The following is a 27,472-nucleotide window of genomic DNA, read 5'->3' on the forward strand; positions in this document are numbered from 1 at the left end:
TATTTTGCAAGCTTATGTTTTATATGTCTTATCACGAGTAAGTGCACACCTTAAAATCAGATGACTTATCACCATGAGGAAGGTGGTGGTTGAGTTTCTCAAATGCAGGTATCATTATCTCAGGGGTTCGAAGACACGTGGTGGGGGGAAGAAGGACAAATTCATGACATTAATATTGTGCATCTTCCTGGAGCATCAGCTTTTCTGAAAGACATGGGGTAGGTTAGTAAGAATCCTTTCTCTTGCAGGTACCTGAAGGCCCAAACTCACAGTCTTAGGAAGATCTCATCATCCTACATGGCAGCGGGTCCACAAAGCAGGTGGCTCCAAGGTGGGTTAACCCAGAGACTCCGTGATACCACAACAGGTCTCTCCATTCTTTATCATTTTGCTTGGTCATGTTCCCAACAGGGGCCTTCTCCCCTGGCCGGCTCTCTAGTTTTACACGATAACTACCACAGGCCCAGATAGTGCATCCAGATACAAAAATGGCTGGAAAAGAATAGTAAGTCACTATTTTTTTTAAGAACAAGGGCAATTTTTCCAGTACTGCCCGTCCAAGTAACATGGGCACACCCAAGTATATGACTATATATAATGATGAAATTCCCATGAGCCACTTCGATGAATCAGTACTGACCCTGTGCTGGAGACAGAATCATCTTTCCCGTGTACATGGAAAGATACTGCAGGAAAGGACTCTCTCCGAGGGCCGGTACAATAGGAATAGGGCACCCAATAGAGGTTGCTTCGGGATGCTTGGGGTTAGGAGAAATGCCAAGGAAGTGGAAATGGAAATTCCTCCTCAGAGCTTCACAACCAGCCACATCGATAGGAACTCAGCAAGCAGGCGCTTCTGGCTGTAAGATGCTTCGTGGGACAGGACTCCGGAAAACACTTTTGGCATCTGCCCCGTGCCTTACCCTTGGCCTTAATTCCAGTCCTGGTTTGCTTCTGTTTCTTGACCCAAGAATCCTGACCACAACAAAATGCTAGGTCAACTCTTAACTTTCCTCTCAAGTCTCCACCAAAAGCAGCACTTGCTCCTTTTTCACTATTCCGTAATGTGTTCTACCTACGTATTCCATTCACAGCATCATCCCCTAGATTTTAGGAAAATGTGAGATGCCTAAAGAATGAATATATACATTATTAATAATCCCAAGAGAAGACCTATGTAGTGGAAAAAGCACAGCCTTCGGAATAAAAAAAAAAACTGGATTCACTGACTGGCTGTTTCATTTGCTGGAAACATAACCTCCTGTGAATACATTAACCTTTCTGGTCCTCAATATTCAAATCTTAAAATGGAATAGTAACAGAGGGCTTGCTTTTGTAAAGATTAAATTACAAGACATGGAAAGGACTAGTAATACATGGGGGTCGAAAATATTTTTGGGATACATATAAACACTCAGCTGTTGAAGAGGAAAGCAGCCAATGTTTTAGGTGTAGGTATAAACACTCATATTATCATTATATACCATCTGGCATAGAGTGTGGCTTTTCAGTTTGCAAAGCATTTTCACCTACACTGTTTCATTTAATGCCAAAAGATGCAAGATGTTCATTTTACAAATGAGGAAATGAGTTTTAGAGAAGTTAAATGTCTCAGCTAAAGTGTTGCAAAAGAAAAAAAAAAAAGAGTGTCTCCCCCCCCCCCAAAAAAAAAGCACTGAGTACTTTCTATTGCCTTGGTCCAGCTATTAAAATTCCCACAATAGCAAGTTATTTCTCTCAAACCGGAATATGAGGTCTTTGAAAATAGAGGTCATTTATGTCTGCGTGTCACAGGCACATAAAGAGTTCTCAATAATGATTCAATATGTGAATGAATAAAATAAAATTTTAAACAGGGAACAAAGTCAGATTTCAATATAGTAGGTAAAGGCCCTCACTCTGAAACCAGGACATGCAGGGTCCTACCCTTCCTTCACCTCCTACCAGCCATAGAACCCTGGCTAAGTTACCTCACCTAATTTGTACTTTGTTTTGTCTTTGGGAAAGTGTAAATAATAACCACATAGGTGTAGGAGAAGGAAAAAGAATTCATGGCTAAAATATGGTTAGCACTTAGAGTCTGGGACACAAAAAACACTCAGCAGAATAGGGGTATTACTCTATTACTACTACTATTCTCATCATCATCAATGAATTATACACCGTCTTAATCCGCATGGGCTGCCATAACAAAGTACCATAAAGTGGGTGACTGAAACAACAGAAATGCATTTCTCACAGTTCTAGCACCTGCAAGACTGAAATCTGGGTTCTAGAATTACCAGGTTCTGGGGAGGGCTCTCTTTCTGGCTTGTACATGGCCAGCTTCTTGCTGTGTCCTCACAAAGCAGAAAGAGGAGGAGAAAGAGCACAAGCTCTGTGATGGCTCTTCTTATAAGGGTGCTAACTTCCAACCTCACGACATCATTAGAGCCTAACCACATTCAAAAGCTGATCCCCAAACACCATCATATTGGGACTTCAACATAGGAATTTTGTGGAGACCCAAACGTTGAGTCCATGACACACAGCAATAGGCATCTCTCCCCCAAAAAAGCAAAGGCTAAAAGTCTAGCTATCCAGGAAGGACCTAGCAGATAGGTCAGAAAGACAAGAGGTTCATCCTTGGAAGGTCCCCAAGAGCCAGGAAGGGTACATGGAGTAGATGCAGTGTATTCAGACCACTAGTCCAAAGCCTATAGACCCAAGTTATCAGCAAAGGCAGCCCAAGCTAAGACAGCGGGCAGACTGCCACCTGTACGACTCCCCAGTGAGCACCTTCATACATATCCTTATGTGTAACTTCTTATAGAGATGATCACCTGGACTCCAAGGACACAGAACATTCAGGAACTCACAGAGGAAGCAGATTATCACATAGTGTCTTTGTTCAATAGACCAGCTGTCCTCTCTGACCCCACACAGCATCTTAGACCTTGAAGAACACTGAAGCCATTTGGCAAGAGGTTCCCTCCAGGTCTCTGCAAGTTTCCTCATTATGAATAAGCTACTGCCCATCCTCCTCCTCCTGCTCCCAATCATCTTGAGGCATGGCTTAGCTTGTAGTTTTTCCAAATCTGTCCGCAGACTCTGAGTTTCACTGCAAAGAATGCAAAGATCTTCATGGTTGACTCACAGCAAGAATTTGTCATAGCCCCAGCTTATCATGGAGGGGGAGAAAGCTCCACCAATCAACAAGACGACCAAAGATATTTTTTTCAGGCTGGTACTATAACCCGAAGAGAATACCTCCAGGCAAGGCAATCTTCAAGGATACTCCAAAATTTCCTGCAAATGATCAAAGACACAGACTATTGGCTTAGAATTGGTGCTGATGCTGAAACACCGCACACCACAGCCTCTGACAGCCTCGCGCACCAGCACATGTGCTCAGTGGAGACAAGGGGGTTATCTTCCAAAACAACTTTAAACAAACAACGATTTTACTGTTTTCCTTCCTGATTTAGTCATATAATGACTTGCATGGGTGAGGTTTGTGATCATTGTTTTTGATGAATGGTACTTGGTAAATAAACTTGGAATCAGAGAAGATTCAGTCTTGTGAAGCTCAAATGGAACTCAAGATGAAAAAGAATGGAAGATTAAAAAAAAAAAGATCACAAGGGAATAAAGATGCTCTGACCTGCCCAAGAAGGAAAATAAGAAACATCTGAAGCTTTTCCATGATACTCTCATAATAGAACTAGTGAATTTAATCTTCTGAAACTGAATAATCAAGTTACCTGCTCAATGGAATCAATCTCCTAGCAAGATACAGCTTCTAGCTACCTTCGTGTTAAGAGAATATTCCTAACATATACATATTACTCTTCTCTAGTTTGATTTTTTTGCTTTTAACTCCATAGTCTCATGCTTAGATCTACTGCACATCAACGAAGCTGAGAATCAAAATGCAAAACTTAAGTACAAACTATGCAGACAAAACACATAATGAATTGTCCATTCTTCTTATGTTATACTTGTTCTTGCTGATTTTCTCAAGTTTCTGTATTTCCTATGTCTCTTATTTATAGTAAGACTAAATATACCCAAATAAACATATTTTAATGAACACAAGAAGTAACCCAGGAAAAAAAAAAAAAAGTATACCATACCCAGAAAGAAAAGGCTACACTGGTTTTAAAGTGTCCTAATTCTCTTACCATGTACTTGAGATCAATACATGTCCAATCATTTACATAGCCTGCGGCATTCCTCAAATGACACTAAGATGTCCTGAATCGTTACTGGTCATAATAGGAGTAGAATAAGAGAGAGAGAGATTCAGTAGCTCTGTTTGCAAATGAGAATAAAGAAAGAGAGGGAGTCCCAAAGTGTCTTGAAGCATTCTGACGTAGAAATTCATGCAAGAGAAACATGAAAGAACAGAGTGTCCACCTGTTCTTCTGCAGGAGGCATTTGATAACCGCCAACAAGTCTGAGATCTCATTTACGGTCACACAGAGAAGCAAGAGATCTCACTTATGGTCACACAGAGAACCGTGACCCAACTAATCCCTTTCCCCCCCTTTTTGTCACTGCTTCTAATAGGTAGAAAGGCATCACGGATAACAATGCTTTCGCTCTCAGTGAACAGACTTAGGCAACGTTGTCGAATGTCAACTCGGTGACATCAAGCCACGGCAGGTGTGGGAAATGCAGAGAAAACCATTAAGAGTTTGCTATTTTAAGATTTTAGTGGCTCAGCATTCTGTGGCTGCAACACAAGTCAGTAATGACAACACAACGTAGACAGTATTGGAGGCCGAGGACAAATGTGAAGGAACAAGTCATTGTGAGGTTGAATCACTGGTTCTAATTTCACCCCTGTAATTCTGCATTCACATGTGACTTTGGGTTTGGCCACGTGGCTGTGCCTGATGAGTTACTACTGATGGGAACAGAGATTTAAACTGTGTTTGCAAGGCTGGGATGGCCCTCCTGCACTTCTTGCATCATCACTTTAGTCCAGGCTGATGAACAAGACCTAAGAGTGTGGGTCTGGGCCAGAGCAGGAGTCACACCTGGAGCTGGGATCACAACAGCCTCCACATCCCCCAGAGGAGTGGCCCAGTTGAACTGAATACCTGCTTACTCCCTTATGTCACTGAGTCTTCATGAGTATTTGCTATACACCCATGTGAATGATGGAGCCATTGGTATTGGGGGTGGGGGGAAGGGTAGTACAGTAACAAAACCCAAAATATGCTTTGGGGCTGGGTGAGTTAAAGGCCCATTCCAGAGAACTAGAAAATGATTCTCTGTGTCAGGTGGTGGGAAGAAAAATGGGCAAAACTCTCAGTGTTGCTAATTGGAAGATGAAAAATATTAACGAATACGTGGCTCTGGACGTGTTTCAAGGTCATATGTTTTACGTGAGAGCTGATTGTGATTAGCTACATCTGATAACTCACCATAAGAATAGACCATCCCAGAAAAAAGTCATCTCGCTGGCAAATGTGAAAAGAAAGTAGAGAACCCATATATATTCCAAAACTTTCTTCTTAAGAGATCGACATTGTGATTATGGAAAGACCACGTCAGGATAGAGACCAAATGAGGGGCCTGGTCTGCACACCCCGCAGTTAGAACGTCTGAAAGAAGTGAGCACCTCCTCCTATCGTTGGGCAACACACAGCAAAAGGTCTCACTGAACATCACAGAATAGCCTCGGAGAAACCAAAGTGTGGCTGCAGTCAATCACCACAACAAAGGGAAAAAAAAAAAGCATAACTTTCTGCCCTCTGGTTATTCTTGCAGCCATATTATTACCTGCTTATATAGTACACGCGTATACGTATGGACGACATATATAGGGTAAGTGTGTATGCCAACATGAGGCACTCTCATTGTTCCCTTCTATTTAGGACATTGTTGGGAAAATATACAATACCCTTCCCTACTATTTAACAACTTTCTTACATATATTTAAGTGTAAACTTGCGGTTTTCGATACCAAATAAACATGGGGATATTTTACAGTGGAAACATTCACTCCTGTGTTGTATTTCTTAATTTTTTTTAATTTTTATTTATTTATGGTAGTCACAGAGAGAGAAAGAGAGAGAGGCAGAGACATAGGCAGATGGAGAAGCAGGCTCCATGCACCGGAAGCCCGATGTGGGATTCGATCCCGGGTCTCCAGGATCGCGCCCTGGGCCAAAGGCAGGCGCCAAACCGCTGCGCCACCCAGGGATCCCCTGTGTTGTATTTCTTAATGGAAGTAATCCACGCTAATAATTGGCATGCAGTCATGTTTACGTCATTGGAACAGACCAGAATGAAAGCTATGCATTAATTTTGCTTCAAAGAGAATGATAAAGCATTATTAGCTCATAAAGGCAACCTACCTATCCACAGGTTTTTTAAGCACATGTTTGTGTCATACAAAATAAAAGATAATTTAGGGTGAAGACATTATAATGACATAATGCTCTGAGGTTAAAAAAAAAACAAAACAAAATGGCTGTATAAAAGCAAGCACGTAGGCCCATCTGGCACACTTATCCTGCTAAATGACAAGAGTTTGCCGAATATAATCACTTACAAGTAAAAAGTTACCTTGACCTTTACCTGTTTAATATTTCATGTTAAGAGCAGACCACCAATAAATGTAGGATAATTGCAGTATTCTCAAAGTTGAGAAAGATGATAGAACTAAATATAACCCAAACCACTTGGAAAAATTCTGGTGCCCATCATACACGTCCATACATGAATCACAGGAAATAACGACCAGGGACCCTTGGACGAGGCCATTGTACACATTCAGAGTAGGTGCTACACTGTCACTTGGGTCGAGGCAACAGGTGTCTCCATGTAGGCATAAGAAAATAGCATGGCGCACTCACTGCGGCTCTGGAGCTAAGGCCCAAGAACACTGAAGGAGGTTGCAGTGATTTTTCCATATTTAAAGAGGGACTTAGAATGCTACAATTTCAACCTCTGCAGGAAGAGCTTGGTTGATGCCCTCTTCTCTCTGGGATCACCTACATCAGCAGAAAATCCATTTGGTTCACTTTTGGAGGAGATTTCTAAGAAATGGATTTTCATTTCTGATTGAAGGAAGAATTTTTGCCATTCATCTTAACTACCTTTGTATCTACCAAAACCACACAAAAATATCTCAAATATTCCAAGTCGGGGCTTTTTAATAATAAAATTATCTAGGGCAGTATGTTTTAAATTATGTTATTAACTTTTTCAAAATACTGTAATATTGTAAGTTGATTTGTTGCTAGAATTTCCAGAGACTGACATATTATTACCAAATCAGCTTTTTGCAGAGACTACACAGGCACACCCTTGTCACACACACAGCCCTTGTTTTACTCCTCTATCAAGCCATCTGTCTCAAACAAAAAAGAGAAACTGACATTTTTAATTTTTGTTTTTTGCATTTTCTCTACTTCCCACTTTTTTTTTTCTTTTGGTTTTAACCTTTTCCATTCATGTTTGAAAAACTACTGCTTTGCTGGAGATTATCTCTGACGACAAAACAAACTGAGAAGTGTTAGTTTATATCCCTTGATAGAACTTCCTAAGTAAAATTGCAATCTTAAGGGATCGCTCAAAAATGTATGTAACATGGATTTTTATTATTTTCAGAGTAAAATTCCATTTATCTATAATCTTTATAGCTAATTATTTTTATTATTTTAGAGATTTACTTATTCATGAGACACACACAGAGGCAGAGACACAGGCAAATGGAGAAGCAGGGCCCCTGAAGGGAGCCTAATGTGGGACCTGATCCCAGATCCCAGAACCAAGCCCTAAGCCGAAGGTGAATGCCTAACCACTAAGCCACCCAGGCATCCCTAGCTAATTATTTCTAGATAAAAAGTTAATATATTTAATTTTTTAAATCCAAAAAAACCCAATATTATGAATATATTTATTTCAAAACATTACTACGTACATCTCTTCCATAGTTAATATAATTGTACCAAATAGCTGTCTTGCAAAAAAACAAAACCAAAAAAAAAAAAAAAAACACCCCAGCAACAAGGGATATTTTACATACACCATATTTAATATAGGAAATTGCTATAGAATTTTGGATAAACTGGAAAGTAAAGGATGAGGTTGAGATTATCCAGAGAACAGTGATGTCGAGAGGCCGCACTAGCCTGTATTGACCATACTAACCAGCAATCCTATTTGTGGGAAATTATCCAAAGGACTTGGAATCGCAATCTCAAGGAGATACCTGCACTCACACGTTCACTGAAGCATTACTCACAGCCTAGATATGCAGTCAGCCTGACTGTCCATCGATGGAGGAATAGAAAAAGAAAATGTGGCATACAGATACAGGGGAACATTCAGCCTTAATAAAATGGTAGAAATCAGCCATTTGCAACAACATGGATGGATCTAGAGGACATTAACTGAAACAAGCCAGACATAGAGGGCAAATACCATACGATCTCATTGGTATATATAATCTAAGATAATTAAATGCATGAAAGTAGAGAGTGGAATGGTGGTTGCTGGGGGCTTGGGGAAGGGGAAATGAGATGGTGAAGGTCAAAGGGTACAAAGTCTCAGTTCCACAAGGGAAGTAGGTTCTGGAGATGCACCACAAACCACAGTGCTTCAGCCAAGACCACCCTACTGCCTACTGAAAATTCACTTACAATGGTATATTTTATGTTGGTTCATACAAAAAAGAGAAGTGTCATTGGAGAGCAAGGACAAGAAAGGTGCATCAGTCACAAGTTAGTTTATTGGGCATAGTGATGGCATTTAATAAAGAAAGTATATGTTAAATCCATTGGGGTCATTTCGTAACTGAGGCTCAACCAAGTTAAACTATAGGTCCAAGGTCATTAAAATCTCATAACGGAGGCACAAATCCACATCTATCTGCGTCCAAAGATTGGCATCTAATCCTAGTTCTTTTCCTAAGAGTTATGGTCCCCTCGCTCAGGCGTTGGTTTTCCAGTTTACAAGAAAGACTTCGGATGATTACTGGATATGAGCCTTTTAATGCCTAGTTGATTGCTTCTATCCTTCAGAGGCAAAAGAGATATGTTTTTAAGATTTGGGAAAGAGGAAAATAGATTTGTTTTTATTTTCTTAAGCATGCTTACTTTTACTTATTTCACTTGTTTACTAATTTAAAAAAACATTAAACAAAACCATTTATTATTTAAACAACACAATGTGATGATTTTGAATATGAGTGAATGTGCTTCATTAAAAGAAAAAACTTTATTCCTTTATAAAATGGCAATTTAGAAATCTGGATCTAAATTCAGTTTGTTTTGATATTTACTTTCCTGGTTATCGTAAATGAAAAAGCACTGTTACTTCAAAAGTGGAAGGAAGGGATCACTGGCTACACTTACTCTCCTAATCTCCCAAACACACAAAAGTTTAGAAGTATGGCTATGAAGTTATCATCCTCCCTCTGGTATATCAATTTTTCTAATAAATTAGTTGGAAGTTGCACTTTAGGTTTGTAAGTGTGTATAAAACATACTGTGGTAAACATAAACAAAGGTAAGTCCTTTGATCATAGATTTCCTTAATATTATGTAGTGAAATGACACTTGACCTGTCTTCTTCCTCAGAAACCATCATCTCCATCAAACCAGGAAAAAAACAACATCAGACGAATCCCAATTTTTTGGGGGGCGGGGGATTCTAGAAAGTACACAGCATGCCTTAAAACGCTCAAGGTCATCAAAACCAAAGAAAGTCTGAGAAATTATCAGAGCCAAAAAGATCCCAAGCAGACACGAAAACTAAATTAGTGTGGTATTTTGGACGGCTGCCTGGAGCAGAAAAGAGCATGAAGTAAAAAACAGGGAAATATGAAAAAAGGATGGACCTTAATTAACAATAATGCATCAATATTGATTCGTTAATTGTAACAAATGTACCACACTCATCTAAGATGTTACTGATGGGGGAAACGCTCTGCAGGATACACGGAGACCTTCTGTACCAACTTGGCATTTTTTCCATAAATCCAAAATCGTAAAAAATAAGAATACTTAATATGCTTCATCATTTCAAAGATTTTGAAGTTTATCCCTATTTTCCCCCCATATATGACAAAAGCTTTGACAGCAGACATTTTCTGAAATAAAAATCATGAAATAGTGGATACAACTAAGAAAAGAAAAGGAAAAAGGATACAATTATCAAAAAAGGAAAAAGAGGGATCCCTGGGTGGCGCAGCGGTTTGGCGCCTGCCTTTGGCCCAGGGCGCGATCCTGGAGACCCGGGATCGAATCCCACGCCGGGCTCCCGGTGCATGGAGCCTGCTTCTCCCTCTGCCTGTGTCTCTGCCTCTCTCTCTCTCTCTCTCTGTGACTATCATAAATAAAAAAAAAAAAAAAAAAGGAAAAAGAAAAATCCCAAACCCTCTTTCCAAATTAATAGTCCCTCCCTCCGCAGCAGGTGTGCGATGTTCGGATGTGAAAGCATCCCCTACCTTGAAGGTCAAATGACGTCTGAGGTTTAGGATGAGCTCCTGCTATCTTCCTGACGTGCATCTGCGCTTGCCTCACTGCTGGTATCCTTGTTCCATAAATTCCACGTGGGAACACTTTTGTTTATTAGTTTTGAAGTCTTCCGAGGGCTGGTTTGGCTAAAATCGGGTCATTTACAGATCCACAGTACCAGACATCGACGACCCAACGTAAAAGCCGACCCATTGCCTGAGGCGCCCTGACCACTGTCCCCTAACGTGGAACCCTCTCTTCTGCGGGATGGCTCGGTCCTCACCACTAGACACAAGTCAGCTGGCCGTGCAACCAGGTGAAGGCACCCATGACCAAAGAAAACTAGTAGAAATTGTTCTATTTAGAAAAAAAATAATAATAATAATATGGGAATTAAGTTCTAATATTTTCTTTCTGTATCCAACAGATATTCCCGGGCAGTTCATTTTGGGGATCACCCTCCATATCCCTCGCTTCCGTTGGGTGTCATGATGACCAATAACATTCAAATACCTCTTTATTAGGCCAGCCTCGGCCTTATCTCCAAACTCTATGGAGTCTCGGGCTAAATCGCTTCCCGTCATCATCCTTCTCCCCAGTAGGTGTTAGACACATTTAGACATCAGGATAATTTAAAATAGAAGTAGGCAAGGATTTCTTTACTGAAAATAAACCAGTTAGAAAGAAACCAAGCAATTATATTAGAGCACAGAGTGTGTGTGTGGAGGTACATGTGTGTTTGCACACAAGTGAACAGGTGTATGTGTGGACATAGGTGGGTTCTGTGTGCTTCTGCGTGCACGTGTACTGTGTGCACGCACCTGTGTGTATGTGCACGTGTGACTGTGAGCCAGTCACGAGGGCCTTCCAGGGCACGCTCCACCTGCACCAGCAGAGGGGTTTGGAGCAGAGGATGGAGGGATGGAGGGACTGGACTCAGGTTGTGCAAGGATCACTGGGGCCACTCCGTGCAGAATGGGCTCCCCGAGGGATGAAGACAGGCAGAGGGGCCTGCTGCAGACGCGTGTAATGGCCCTAGTCTGGGAGCACCACGGCTTGGCCCAGGGAGGCTGAGAAGGATGGGAGAGGCTGAGCCAGAGTCCCAGGTGGAAGTCCTTGATTCGGTCACATATTAAGCGGGAGACCCTGGGTGGGGCACTGAAATGCAGTTTTCTTATCTACTCAATCTGCTTCAGGGCAGCACTACTGGATAAACTGAGGTGCCCGGTCACAAAAAACATTCCCTAAACTCTCAACATCTCTGTAATTAAGCATCTCGCTCAGGGTAGGACTTTTTGAACAGCAAGTCACATTAGTGGGTCATGACATTTGTTCAGTGGGTCTCATTCAGCATTTAAATAAAAAAATAACAGAATAAAAGAGAAGGGATTGCACTATTTGGAAAACACTGCTATAGATGGAAGAACAGGGTTAGAAATCAGACAGCCCGACACGCCACACTCTAGGCTGACGTTCTACAAGTCCATTTAGGCTTCGGCTCCAGGATCCTTATCCAAAAAGTTGACATGGTTTTTTTTTAAAAAAAAAAAAAAAAAAAAAGTTCTAACTCATGGGATTTTGTAATTAAATGAATGCACATAAAGTGCTCGGCAATATATTTGGCATATACTGAGCCCTCAGTAAAATAATTACATGTGATTATTAATTATGGGATAACATGTAAAGAAACACTTTGTAAATGATAATTTGTCAAGTTAGCACCTATTGTCCTTAGGTGATTTGAATAAACACGTGCATGATTTAGAAATACACGCTTTCAAGGATCTATACTTACCCAGTTCTCTTTAGTCACCCAGACCCTAAAGAATAGAAACATGCCTCACAGCATCGGTGGGGTTCCCATCTGTCTCTTATCTATCTTGCCATCTTGGTAACACTTGCAATTACGAATCCCAAGTGGAAACCAAAGAAAAGAACTCTGAGAGAACATTCCACAACAGGCAGTTATTCAAAGGATCCTAATTCCCCTGCCATTCTCCTCACCTACTGACACTCCCAGAGTCTGCTGAGCCTCCCGGTGCCAGATTCCCTCAAGCAGGTGAGCTCTCCGAGGCCTGGACCCCCCATGCACCAAGTCCAAATAGGACGCCGGGACTGCTTCATTTGACGGTGAGCTGAGCGTGGGACGGTCTTCCTTCTTAAGTGGTTGGTTCCAGGACAGCAAGGGGATTCCTATTTACCTTTTTAGTTAATTCTGGTCATGCCCCAGCTTTCTATCCTGTTAAATCCTACACGGAATGGTACCGTCTCCGTGGGAATTTTAACATGCACTCTTTCATCAGGCTGGACCCTCCCTGGTTCCCAAGGAGCTCTCGGGTCCTCTGGGTCCCTTTCTTTTGTTAACTGATGGGGTTGCAAAAGCAGTGGGCAAGTTCAAGGTCCTCTGTGCCATGAATGCAATTCCTGTTTTCCATTCTAGGAGTGATCTTTGATCCTTCTTCTCCTGGGGCCTTTGCCAATCTCCCAAATCCCCTGTGTCTCCAGAAACAATCCACTAAATGAGGTAGAAAAACAGCCCTTCACTACCTTAGGTCGCGGCCTAGCCCTAAAATGCTTCAATGGCGAATGCAGCCTGAAGTCTTCGCGGATGATTAATCAATTTATTATTTCTGTTGATACTTTCTCAAAGCTCACGATTTATGAGCCTTGCCTTGATTACAGCAATTAGTAAATGAAATTGTGTTTGCATTTCCGCGGGCATGTTTACATCGCACAAGCCCTGCTTTCCTCCAGGGGAGCCCGGCAGTAACAGCTCTAATCAGGGCCAATCCCATCAACACACCATCAACACATCTCTAGAAGAGTAGCACAGGTAATTCACTTTTTTCATGCTTTGGGCAAAATTAAGTTTCATGGCCCATAGCACCATGGATATTTCCCTTAGAAAAACCAGCTTGTAAAAATGACTTACTATATAACACGGTGATAAATAGGAAGCAGCACTCATTCACTTCATGTAGACCAACTAAAAGGATCTTTTAAAGCTCATGTTCCCCTTCGCATCTAAAATATATTACACCAAATAGCGTTAGCACGTACCGTTTTCTGAAACGCGCACAAGGCATATGCCTCTACACGGTGTCTCTTAAGTGGAGAATCTAAGACCATATTTAACAAAAGAAAGGAGAAAACGGACTGTTTTAAGATCTTAGACTCACATTAAGTTCTCACGATTTATTTTTCTCTTTCGTTAGGAGATAATTCCCTGTGCGTTCCATTACTTTTCTACAATTACACCCGATGATCACTTTCTATTTTTGTCTGGGAGACTAACACCCAGAGGTGTCTCTGGGTATTCCCGGACGGTGATATAAAATGTGTCGTCCATCCTTCACGTGCAAAAATAAAAAGAAAGCAAAATTGAAGGACAGTGAGCTTCCCTGGCTCAAGTGAAACATTCCATTCGGGTGTTCCTGTGGGATCGAGCCGTTCTTGGAGGCCCGATGGCTGTGGCAGTAGGAAGAGGTGGCCCTTTCCCAAGGCCAGTCCTGCACCTTCCACTCCACTGCTCACGAGCACTTAGAACACACCGTTCCACCCTAGCACCATCAGATTCTCGGGATACGCACTAGACAACGCTCACTCCCTAGGAGAGACCCACATGTAGTTTTTGTGTCAGTCTCTAAATTTGACTTTTACATTAGTTGGTGTAACTAATAACCAGGCAAATGTCCATCCAACTTGGCTCTACCTTTTGAGTGCATTTGCACGAGGGTTTGTGTGCGCAAACACGTACACACGTGTGCATGTGCATTTGCTTGGTTTCTCTGTGGCTGGTGTATTTGCAGTAGACAAGTCACCGTATAACTGCATTTTAAATTATCTTGAAGTCCAAATGTGTCCCACACGTACTGGGGAGAGGGATGGTGGGGTGCAATCAGCCTGGGATTCAACAGAGTTTGGAGATAATGCAAAGACTGGGTCTAAGAAGAACTACTGGAATTGGATTAGTCATCAAGACACAGAATGAAGGTAGAAGGGGAGAGGACTGGTCCCCGAAAGGCAGTGAACGAGCACATCCACCGGATGCAGGAGGAAAATGTGAGGACGTATTTCCTGCCTTTTTTGCTTAACTAAAATTATCGTCACTCTTTTTCACGTAAGGTCATTCATTGGCGCCCTCGCTTGGGAATAGGAAGGCGGGCTGGTGTGTAGCAGGGAGAGGAAGTGAGGCATCCAGTAGGGTGGGGTTCCACGACAGGCAGTGGAGGCTGGGGGCCCCTCAGGCACCGGGCTTGCGTGCAACGTGTGTGAAGTCACAGCAGCTCGCTTGTTCCTGCACAGCAAGCTCACACCTGTCCTAGAGCCTGTGCACTCACTCTTCCCTCTGTCTGAAATGTTCCTCCCTGCGTACCAGCCAGGCCCTAGCTCAGATCCCCAGGACTCCACGCACGCGTGGCACGCCTCGAGGCCTCTCCCCCTACCACCCCCGCTGCCCAGCCCCGTCAGCTTCTCTCTGCAACACTCCTGGGCACCTCAGACCCTCTGTCTATCCTACATATTTGTCCGTTCTCCCTACTTACAAACAGGACTAAGATACGTTCTCTCCATTTCCTGAACTACATACACTGGGCCCCATGCATAGTGGTTCTTGACATTTTTCTTTTTTTGTAGGAATGAAGTTGTACTTTATACATTGCAAATTAGTGGAAATCCACACTAAAATTTCCTAACCCTTGCCTGCTTGGTTGAACAACTTTTTGGATAGTTCTTCCTCTATATTTCACCGAAGCTTATTAGTATGTAAGTTAACATCTTTTACAGATGTTCAAGTCATCTCTACTCCCAACGCGGGGCTCGAACTCACAACCTTGAGATCAAGCATCTCATGCTCCTAACATAACACCTTTAAAGATAAAATGTATTCTGTGCCTCAAATGTTAGTGCATCCCCGCTGTTACATCCCAGGATGAATACTCCTGACTCCTCAGGCAACACGTTCCCTCTACAAAACCAAGACCGTAGAACAAGGCAACAGTTTGCTTTCCGCGGCTTTCTCACTTTCTCCCAATGCTTCCTGGCAAGACTCCTTTGGCTCTGCAATCTGCCCTTCCTTCCCCATCACTCACCCCCACACGCCTGGATGACAACCTCCAACAGGAGGAGCAATTCGCCTTCCCTTGAAGTGAACAAAGGCTCTCCCGATTGATGAGGAACATGCAGAACAAAGTCCCCCACGTTAGAATCCCCATGCTGGGAAGGAAGCGCAATCCTGCGGCAGCAAAGAGGAATTGACAGTCTCACACTCCGCTCATTCATTTACTCATTTATTCGTTTGTTCAGATGCGTCCACCCTGGCAAGCTCCGGGGCTGTCAGAGAGAACGATAATACGTAGTTCCTGTCGTCGAGAAACCCGCAGCCTGGCCTCCAAGACAGGCCACGTGTTGATCACGAGGATGTCTGAACAATCTCTGAAATACCCAATTCACCCTAACGGTGGGTCCTAAGATCCTATTATGCAGACTTGCTGGTTTAAAGGTAAATGCCACTTGATTACTAGTGGAAACTATCGGGAATTTCCTCCAGTGGTATTGCACACTGATTTTTTCTTCCCCCTTTCTATATAAAAAGCTCCAGCTTCTGCCTTTAGAGAGAACATGAGCCTGGCGACTAAGAATGCTTGACGAATCCAGCGTGCAAAGACAGAGCCAGTCGGCAATGGGGCCAGAGACACAGGAGCGGGAGTCTAGGGATGGCCACCATTGACCAGACCACAAATCCCAAACCTTGAGAAATAGGAAAGAAGGAAATGGGGGAACTGCCGGAGTTTGGGCGAGGAAGGTAATGATATAAAAATTGGTATAGGGATCCCTGGGTGGCGCAGCGGTTTGGCGCCTGCCTTTGGCCCAGGGCGCGATCCTGGAGACCCGGGATCGAATCCCACGTCGGGCTCCCAGTGCATGGAGCCTGCTTCTCCCTCTGCCTATGTTTCTGCCCCTCTCTCTCTCTCTCTCTCACTGTGTGCCTATCATAAATGAATAAAATAAAAATTAAAAAAAAATTGGTATACATGGACTGCCCTGGGCAGGGGGGTTCCATTGGTTATGTGTCTGCCTTTGGCTCAGGTCACGATCTCGGGGTCCTGGGATGGAGCCCTGTTCAGCCGGGGGTCTGCTTCTCCCTCTCCCTCTGCCCCTCCCCCTGTTTGTGCTGTCTCTCCAATAAAAAAATATTTTTAAAAACTTAAACATGGTGTACGTTCTTTGGTATACATCAATGCTTGAGACAAGCTCGCTCATGTTAAATACTAGCCCTGACCTCTGTTGGAGCTGAATTAGTCTGGCTTACACCACTCGGTAACTTATACATACATTTTTCTAAAGACCCCAGAAGCTCTGAGACAGAGTGAGAAACACACTTCTAAGACGACTTGCAAATACACTTGTAAAGTTTTAGAAGGCACGGATTCTTTTCTCTTGAACTGCCCAAAGTATTCAAAAATGTGGAGGAATTAATACTTTATTTTTGGAGTGGAAGTACTGGCTTGAAATGATGCATTAGACCATATGGACCTAACATATATTGAGAACATGCCATCAAAATACAGTGAAATGCACACTCTGTCAAGTACGTACGAAATGGTCTCCGGAATAGATCACCTGTTAGGCCATAAAACAAGTCTCAACTCAACAATCACATCATGTGTGTTTTCTGACCGCAATGGAATAAAACTTGAAATCAAACATAAGAAAAAAAAATCTGGAGAGAACACAAATACGTGCGGGCTAAAAAAACATAATACTAAACAGTGAATGGGTCAATCAGGGAATCAGAAAACACTTGGAGTCAAATCATCATGAAAACACAACAGTCCAAAATCTTTGGGATGCAGAAAAGCTATTCTAAGAGGGAAGATGGTAACAATACGAGCCTACCCTGAGAAGTATGGAAAAACTCAAATAAATAACCTAACCTTCTACCAAAAGGAGCTAGAAAAATAACAAAACCCAAAGCCAGTAGAAGGGAGAAAATAATAAAGATTAGAGCAGATAGAAACAAACTAAAAAAGAAAAAAAAATACAAAAAAAAAAAAAACTCAATAGGACAATGAAAGCAGGAGCTGGTTCTTTGGAAAGATACATAAAATTGATGAACCTTTCTTTAGTCAGAATCACCTCCACACCCCTTGAGGAAAAAAAAGCAGAAAATGGACTCAAATAAGGAAAATCAGAAATGGAGGAGAAAGAGCAACCAATGCAGTAGAAATACAAAGGATCACAAGAGAACGCTACAAATAACTACATGCCAACTACTGGCACAACCTAGAAGAAATAGATAAATTCCTAGGAACCTACAACCCTCCGAAACTGAATCTGAGAGAAATAGAGAATTTAAACAGACCAATTACTGGCAAGGAAGTTAAATCAGTCAACCAAAAACTCCCGACAAACGAAAGTCCAGGACCAGATGGCTTCATGGGCGAATTCTACTAAACCTTAAAAGAAAAAATTAATATGTATCCTTCTCAAACTATTCCAAAAAAATAGAAGAGGAAGGAAACTGTCCAAATTCATCCTACAAGGCCAGCATGGCAAGAAAAACAGAATTAGTACTTCATTTGTAGAGCTGATGATGGTTAAGTTTTCATCAGTGTAGGTAATTCTATTAATATTCCTATTTTCTGACAACTTGGCTCTCAGTGTCGCGTGTGTGTACACACACTTGCATATTGAGACTGATAACCTATCATCCAATATTGAATGAAAACCTGTAATAGAATGAAATAATTCCTGTCTTAGAAAAGACATACTGAACTACACATTCATGGCAACTTCACACTTACCCCAAAGCAGGTTCCAGACCACGCAAGATTTAGGCCGCACAAGTTCAGGGTTTTGGATCAAAGCCACATCCCCTGATGAGTGGCGTCTTTCTGCCCCCACTCGAATTTGGTTTCCTTCTCATATTCTCTCATAGCAACTTCAATTTTCCTTCACTATTCCTGATAGAATTTATGATCATTTTATATTAGGACTATCCCTGGTGAGATATTCTCTACTTCGTCAGGGAAAGGGAAGCAGAATTCCAAGAGTAAAGCTTACACCATCTCCAGCAAATCCTTTGTGCCTCGAGCTACTCAGACACGGTATTCCCGTCTACACATTCAACACCCGTCACTTGCTCGCTCCCGAGTCTTCTCTCTTGATTCTCTGTCCCTAGTCCTCTGGGCCTCAGTGGCCTTCAAAGGTCACCACTGCTTGACTGCCTCCCCGGACACCTGCCCTTCCAACTTTCAACCACATCCTGAATACCCTTCATCTCCTCTCAGGGTTGGAAGACAAGATGTTGGCCTGTTGGCCATGCAACTCCTGCTGGCCATGTGGCACCCCCTTGCCTGGGACCTTCCCCTCAGCTACAAAACCTGTTTAATTAAAAAACAAACAAACAAACAAACCCACAAAACCCTATTTAATAATCCAACTGCCTTCTGTTACAGTCACTTTGCTGTTGCCCCCCAGGGCCGTTTGGGTGACACCATTTCCCATTTCTGCTGGGAGTCAGGCCGGCTGAGGGAGGGCCATCAGCTCAGCAGCAGGTGGCCCCCATAGCAAGGCCGCCCGGTCAGGTGTGCCCCCACGTCTTGTGGCTTCCGCTGTATTTGTAGACCACAAACAGCACCGTCTGCTCCTGGGAGCCCGTGGGGCACGCGGGACCCAGGTGTTGCCAGCAGCCCTACAAGCGGCTCTAAAGCGCTATTTGAACGTGAAGTCACGATCCTGCAGGTGGCATGTGGCGGAGGGCAAACGGAGCAAGAGGCCCAAGCTCTGCTCCGCCCAGAGTACACGGTTTTCTTTCCAAATGCAGGATCTATTTAAGCAAAGGAACGCAATTAAGAGCCCGTGGAGTGTCAGGTTCACCTAACAGAAGAGGAATAGCTCTTGTCTTGCTTTTGCCGCCTGGGCCTCCCCAGGTGTCCTGAAGGGAGAATGATGGCAACAAGTTTAAAGCGCACTCCTGGGATTCTCGGCTCTGTGCCCCGTTGCTAAGTGCCCAGTGCTCGGGGGATTACCCGACCATCTGGGGGAGGTCCTGGGAAACTGGATGCATCTTTGCAGATGCTCCCCTGGATTATGCACCATCTCCCAGGGCAGTGACATGGCCTGGCCTCCCAGAGAAGCCAGGACCTGTCCACAGGAGGGTCAGAGTCGTCCCCTTATCCCTGGAATTTCTCCAAATGTCCGGCTTCCTACTCTGGCTGATGTCCACACGTGGCCGCCAGGCTCTCTGGCTCTGATCTCCCAGTAGGGTCGCCGCCACTGGGCCCCACTGAGATGTTGCCACACTCCTCACTGCTAAGACCCACGCTGCTGGATGAGCTTCGCAAAAAGTGGAATCTGAGCAACTTCAGGACTTTGAGTCTCTCTGTTGGGGGGTTGGCAGGGCATATAGATAAGCCTATAAGGAGTGTTTCAGAATTCTTACTTGCAAGGATCTGCCTTTCCTACCACCAGTAGGCTCCTCTCCTACCACGAGTAGGCTCCTCTCCTACCACCAGTAGGCTCCTCTCCTGTGAACAGACCTAGACCGTCCAACAGGTCAGCAACCATGACTTTCCATTTGGGTGGCTGAATTGGCGCGTTTCTCAGTCACCTGGGGAGCATGAACACCTACGCACGCCTGGATCCCAGCTCAGAACCAGATCTCTGGGTGTAGGAGTTGGCATCGGGGGAGGAGTTGCAGCAGATTCAAAAGAGAAGGAAGATACAGTCGTCTGTGCCTGGGAGGAGTTTAGAGTTGAGCGAGTGGGCACACCCGCACACCCCCACACACACATTGATCAGTGATAATAAAGACCATCACAAAGCATGCTGAGGGTCTGGAGGAGGGAGCAAGCTTCCCTACAGGCAGTGGGGAGTGAGGCACACGCTGAACAGGGTCTTGCCAGTAGCTGCCAGGCAAAGGGAACTACAGGGGTGTGGGCACACAGGTATAAACGAGCTTCCTGCAGGTGGAGAAAAAGGAAATTTTTCAGGATGCTGATACCCAGAATCCTATTTTCTTTTCTTCTTTTTCTCTACTTGTGCCACTCACTGCTAGTCCGGCCAACCAATTGCTTGGGTTTTAAGCGCCTTCAGGATTGGAGATGTCTTTGGTTTATCTGTCCCTTTCTCCCAGGCTGTCTCTCAGCCCCAGTGGAGGGGTTGGCCTGGCCCAGATTGAATCCACGCTGCTGCTGATAGACAAGACTTACTGAATCAACCAGCTGGCTCATATTTACAAGTAATTCCTTTTCACCAAGCTCTGGAGGAACAGGTTGTGCTGAGCCGCCTGTTAACCTGCCCACATTTGTTTTGTGCAGCCCACTAATTTTCCTTTGAACTAGAGTGTCTCCACAGGCCTTCCCACATACCCATCAGCTAAATATCCCCGTCCCTGTCTTCACGGGATCCCTGAGTGCTGCAGAGCCCCAGTGTGTGCCTGTTGACCCCAGATACGGAAATGGGAAAAACAAAAAATGCTCAAGCTATTCAAAGACACAAACTTTAAGAACTGGTCAAACATCCAAACCAAGATGGAAGAAAAACAGCAAAAACCTTCTGAAAATTTTCCTTATATTCTTACATTCGTTCAACAAATATTTATGGAGCTATTAAGATGTGCTGAGCACTATTCTAAGCTGAGAGAGAACACTGAACAAAGCATTTCAAACACACTGCCTTCGAGAAGACTATACTGAGCCAAGGAAGAAAATAACCAAAACCCAAGGCAGGAGGTGCAGTTCTTATGGGGAGAAGCGCCGTGGAGAGGGCAGGAGTGAGGGAAGGCTTGCTATTCTCCATCGGTGGTCAAGGAAAGCCTTGCTCAAAAGTGAACATTTGACTAAAGACGTGTACAAGGGAGGGAGCAAAGGAGAAGCCATATGAGCACTGGAGATGACAGAAACTGGGGTGAAGAGGACCTGAGATGAGAGCACACTTGGGGTGTTCAATAGCAGCAAGGAGGCCAGTGTGGCTGGAGCCACATGAGCTGGGGGGAAAGTCATTGGCAATGTAGTCCCAGCAGTGACGGGGCCACATCATTATGGACTTTATAAGGCATCTCTACCCTGGCAGTCATATAATTCCTTCTAATAATGTGTCAGTGTCCACCTTTCCAAGGGCAGAGACCAACCTTGAGAGCTGCTTTAATCCCCATCCCAGATACCTAAGCACAGTGACCATTTAATAGTACATACTTACTTAAAATTTATAAATTTGGGGGTTACGAGTGGCAATGGTGATCCAAAGGCCAATAAATCTTCAAGGTACACCAACCTCAAAGAAAGGATCTCCAAGATTTGAAAGAGTAGCCCTAGACTCGAAAAAGCCATGTCGATTAAGCTGAACACTCAACCAGGCTTGAATTTCAGGACTTTTGAGGGTCCTGTTGATGCAGGATTTGTTCTGTATCCAGATCCTGTCTAAATAATTCTTTGTAGTCTACTGGCAATCTCTGGGGTCTTGGAGAAAAGAAAGCAACACTGCAAAGAGGTCCTCCTAGGCAACTCCCTCAGTCAGACACAGCAAATGGCTTCTGCATCCCCACATGCATTGTATCCAAAGCAAGAACAGACTGGCAATGAGATGAGAACTTGAGGACAAAGCAGCGAAGAAGAGACTATTTTGGGAGACAGGCCTTTTGATGCACCTCAAAATACATACACATTCAGTCAAGGGGGGAAGATCTTGCCATGGAGTTCAACCATGTTTTTCTTTCAAACAAAGATGAAGTGTAGGCATACTAAACAAGATGAGAGATCTTTGGTGCACAGGCTGAGGGGAAAGACAGCTGACCTGCTCGGTTATGAAGATGTAAGCAGGAACTGAATGACTTTTCTGTAGCTCAAGAAGAGAAGAACAAAGTCTTGGGAAAGAGACCGGTCACACCATCCATGGAGAGGTAGGAGATTTAGGGAAGATACTTGGCCAGGGAGATCCCAAGAAAATAACACTTAATAAAAATCTCATTTCTAATATTTGATCAGAAAGTACAATCCCAGGACAGCAAATATATGGGAGAATGGGCATGAGTTAGGAAAGGATGTCGAGGAAATATGTGATGTGTAATTGAATAATTACATTCATGAAGATTAAAAAAAAAAAAAAACAGCCAGCATTCAGCCCCATGGTGTGTCTTTGGGCATAGTTTCATGAGACAGCATGCTGCCAGATAGTCCATTTATGGGAGAAATGGGGAGGAAATTTATCTGCCAGCAATCTCCCATCTCAATCCCCTATTGGTCAAGATGTGTCCCAAATTGTTTTACATTGTTCTATGACGTGGTCAGTCATGTGCAGCCACAAGGAGTCAGAGGAGAAGCTCAGAGAAACAAAGTCTGTTCTACTCACAGGTCCTAGATACAGGAGGCCCAGCATAGCCCTCGGGACCACGTGGGGAAGCACGAAGGAGGCTATTAGGAGGCAAGAGACAGGCAAGGAGAGGGCTTAGGCCATGACTTTCATTGGGGTTTCCACGCAAAAGGCAAGGCAAGGTGGAGTAAGGAGTTAAGGATTGGCCAGCTTACCTAATTATGGCAGGCTTTCAGCGATAGAGGCATTCTCCTGTCACCTGGTGTCTGGAGGCCCTTGGATGATTAAGACAGAATGATGCTGACTCCTGGGGTACACAGACCAGAGACAGAAGAAATGGCTCCGCACAGGTTACTTCTTCAAAGGCATGCTCCCAGCTGAGCCCTTGTTAGCTCTAGGAATTGGCTATCCCAGGAGCTGGCAGTCAGAAAGGTTTTCTTATGATGCCCAAACATTACAATATACAGAAAATACAAAATATATACACAACACACAATTAAAGCTGAATCTTTCCCCCTTCCAGCACGTGTCACCTGCTGGCTTCAGCAGCCCCAGTCCACCCTCGACTGCGATGCTTCCTCAGGGGAATGGTTACACAATGAGAGATTCCAGACGGAAAGCCAACTCCTTTCGCCTGCCCTTTAGACCAAACTTGTCAGCTGTTGGTCAGAGCCCACCCTTCTCCAGACAGGAAATTTCTCCTTTGAGAACTAAGAGTTCTAACTGGGAAGAACTTATGTTAATCTGGAAGAGAAATGGGAAACATAAACCCAAGAGTTGGTCACGGGGGGTGATAGTTGAATGACTTACATCCCGACAGGCTGTACCGTAACAGCCCACAGCACCATACTCCACAATTCCTGTACCAAGCATATACCCCAGAGCACAGTTCTCCATCCCCACAAACTTTGTCCCCGAGCTAACCTCCAACTGAGCATCCTAGGTCATCAGCAGCTTCTGCGTGGGAGCACGTAATAGGACTAGGGAAATCGACAGTCATGAGCCCAACAGGATAACTTCCTCACCTAAAAGTCAATCTCTTGGTTTAAGGCCGTGACATGCCAGGCATGATATTGATGGTGAAGGCCCTCCATACACCTTTGGGTGTCGATACTTCCAGATTATATTGCTGGCAGTGACGGCAGTTCAGTATCTAAAACACGTAGCAATTCTGGTACAAAATGCTGCCCCGCCTAAGATAAAACGAGCTGAATGCAAGACTGACCTACCACTAAGAGGTTGGAAAGTCTCCCTGCAAAAGGAGGCTTCACACTGGTTTCTGCTTCTAGAAGGATCAGCCTTGTGAGGTACCCATCGTCTTGCACTTGTATATAGTTTCCATCCCTGTTACTGAGGCCGCTCTATCCATGGACTCAATGCATAAATCTTGAGGCTGAGAGACATGAGAAGTCCATACACATCATACCCACCACCAGGAGCTCACTCACACATCTCTTCTCCAGATATTTTTGTTCCCAACATACCAATCAGGTTCCATCCAGGCTCCTGATGGTCTGACCGGTCCCTTGGCGACTGCCCAGGAGTTGACATCTGTACATAAGATCACCTTTCATTCTATACACTAACACTGAGACTGAAGAAAGAGAAATTAAGGAGTCAATCCCATTTACAATTGCACCCAAAAGCATAAGATACCTAGGAATAAACCTAACCAAAGAGGTAAAGGATCTATACCCTAAAAACTATAGAACACTTCTGAAAGAAATTGAGGAAGACACAAAGAGATGGAAAAATATTCCACGCTCATGGATTGGCAGAATTAATATTGTGAAAATGTCAATGTTACCCAGGGCAATGTACACGTTTAATGCAATCCCTATCAAAATACCATGGACTTTCTTCAGAGAGTTAGAACAAATTATTTTAAGATTTGTGTGGAACCAGAAAAGACCCCGAATAGCCAGGGGAATTTTAAAAAAGAAAACCATATCTGGGGGCATCACAATGCCAGATTTCAGGTTGTACTACAAAGCTGTGGTCATCAAGACAGTGTGGTACTGGCACAAAAACAGACACATAGATCAGTGGAACAGAAGAGAGAATCCAGAAGTGGACCCTGAACTTTATGGTCAACTAATATTCGATAAAGGAGGAAAGACTATCCACTGGAAGAAAGACAGTCTCTTCAATAAATGGTGCTGGGAAAATTGGACATCCACATGCAGAAGAATGAAACTGGACCACTCTCACCATACACAAAGATAAACTCAAAATGGATGAAAGATCTAAATGTGAGACAAGATTCCATCAAAATCCTAGAGGAGAACACAGGCAACACCCTTTTTGAACTCAGCCACAGTAATTTCTTGCAAGATACATCCATGAAGGCAAAAGAAACAAAAGCAAAAATGAACAATTGGGACTTCATCAAGATAAGAAGCTTCTGCACAGCAAAGGATACAGTCAACAAAAAACTAAAAGACAACCTACAGAATGGGAGAAGATTTTTTCAAATGACATATCAGATAAAGGGCTAGTTTCCAAGATCTATAAAGAACTTATTAAACTCAACACCAAAGAAACAAACAATCCAATCATGAAATGGGCAAAAGACATGAAGAGAAATCTCACAGAGGAAGACATAGACATGGCCAACAAGCACGTGAGAAAATGCTCCGCATCACTTGCCATCAGGGAAATACAAATCAAAACCACCATGAGATCCCACCTCACACCAGTGAGAATGGGGAACATTAACAATACAGGAAACAACAAATGTTGGAGAGGATGTGGAGAAAGGGGAACCCTCTTGCAGTGTTGGTGGGAATGTGAACTGGTGCAGCCACTCTGGAAAACTGTGTGGAGGTTCCTCAGAGAGTTAAAAATAGACCTGCCCTACGACCCAGCAATTGCACTGCTGGGATTTACCCCAAAGATACAGATGCAGGGAAATGCCGGGACACCTGCACCCCGATGTTTCTAGCAGCAATGTCCACAATAGCCACACTGTGGAAGGAGCTTCGGTGTCCATCGAAAGATGATGGATAAAGAAGATGTGGCCTATGTATACAATGGAATATTCCTCAGCCATTAGAAACGACAAATACCCACCATTTGCTTCGACGTGGATGGAACTGGAGGGTATGATGCTGAGTGAAGTAAGTCAATCGGAGAAGGACAAACATTATATGTTCTCATTCATTTGGGGAATATAAATAATAGTGAAAGGGAATATAAGGGAAGGGAGAAGAAATGTGTGGGAAATATCAGAAAGGGAGACAGAACATAAAGACTCCTGACTCTGGGAAATGAACTAGGGGTGGTAGAAGGGGAGGAGGGCGGGGGGTGGGGGTGACTGGGTGATGGGCACTGAGGGGGGCACTTGACGGGATGAGCACTGGGTGTTATTCTGTATGTTGGTAAATTGAACACCAATAAAAAATAATTTTATTATTAAAAAAAAAAAAAAAGATCGCCTTTCCCTCTATCAGCATAGATAACGCAAAGCCCTCCTCACTGGAAAGACTTTCCTTTCTGCTGAATTTCTAGAGCCTCCCTAAACTGCAGATAAAATGTGCCACTAGTACATTTGAAGCCAGCTAAATCTACAGGTTGAACTGTGTCCCCCAAAACATGTTACAGTTCTAACTCCCAATACCTGCGAAGGTGATCTTATTTAGAAATAGGGACATGGCAGGGGTAATCAACTGGAGATAAGGTCCTTAGGGTGGGCCCTAATCTGACTGATGTCCTTTAAAAGAAGAGAAAATTTGGAAAGAGACAGACACACAGGGAGGCAATGGCCACATGATGACAGAGGCAGAGATGGGCAGCATCTACAAGCCGAGGAACACTAGGACTGCTTACAAACACCAGGAGCTGGAAGAGGCAAGGAAAGATTACCCCACTGGATCTTTTAAACATATTTTTTGGAAGGTTTTATTTATTTGAGAGAGAGAGGGAGAGCACAAGCAGGGGAGGGGTAAAGGTAGAGGGAGAAGCAGGTTTCCCATTGAGCAGGGAGTCCACTAAAGGGCTCAATCCCAGAACCCTGAGATCATGACCTGAGCCAAAGGCAGATGCTCAATCCATGGAGCCACCCAGGGTCCCTTGTCCCCTGGATCCTATAGAGAGACCATGACCCTGCAGACCCCTGGATTTAGACTTCTAGACTCCAGACCTGTCAGAGAGTAAACTATTGCTTGAAGGCACCCAGTTGGGGAAGTCACTTACAGAAGCTCTAGGAAAAAAAGACATATGTGATGCCAATCCCCTAGGACCCAGACTCAAGTCCTTTTCTCTTCTCTGTTAGTCCTGGTTTGAGGGAGAAGAATAATTTAAACAGAATGCTGGCACGACATCACGCCTCCTGAACCTGCTCAAATCCGATCCTGAACGTACCACTTAAATCACACAACGGAGACCACTTAAATCACACAACGGAGACCCGCCAGGCCCTCCCCAACTTCGGCTCACTGGTTTCAACACCACACAGAGTATTATGATAGGCTTGGATCACATAATCATGCTGTGTGCCATGCCTCAGTCTATACTACAGTCGGAATAATAAAGCAAGCTGTTTCTCAAATTGAGAGTGTTTTAGCCTGAGAAGGGACTAACCTTGCTCGTGAACTCTAGGGAGACCAAGCTCCACATACCTCCCAGGGACTGATAGGCTTCACTCAACAGCCTCATGCCCCACAGTGAACCCAAGCAGGGAGAGGCATGCTGACGTCACG

At 43.8% G+C, this 27,472-nt stretch overlaps 1 long non-coding RNA gene across 1 annotated transcript; it reads right to left on the minus strand.

The window, feature by feature from the left end:
- LOC144283912 (uncharacterized) lies at nucleotides 1–27,472 on the minus strand. The gene is made up of 2 exons (XR_013352408.1): nucleotides 27,354–27,472; nucleotides 1–492 (listed from the first exon to the last, which is right to left on the minus strand). It is a non-coding gene; the product is annotated as an uncharacterized LOC144283912 (long non-coding RNA).

This window comes from Canis aureus, chromosome 15 (assembly GCF_053574225.1).
Source record: "Canis aureus isolate CA01 chromosome 15, VMU_Caureus_v.1.0, whole genome shotgun sequence".
Taxonomy (NCBI): Eukaryota; Metazoa; Chordata; class Mammalia; order Carnivora; family Canidae; genus Canis; species Canis aureus.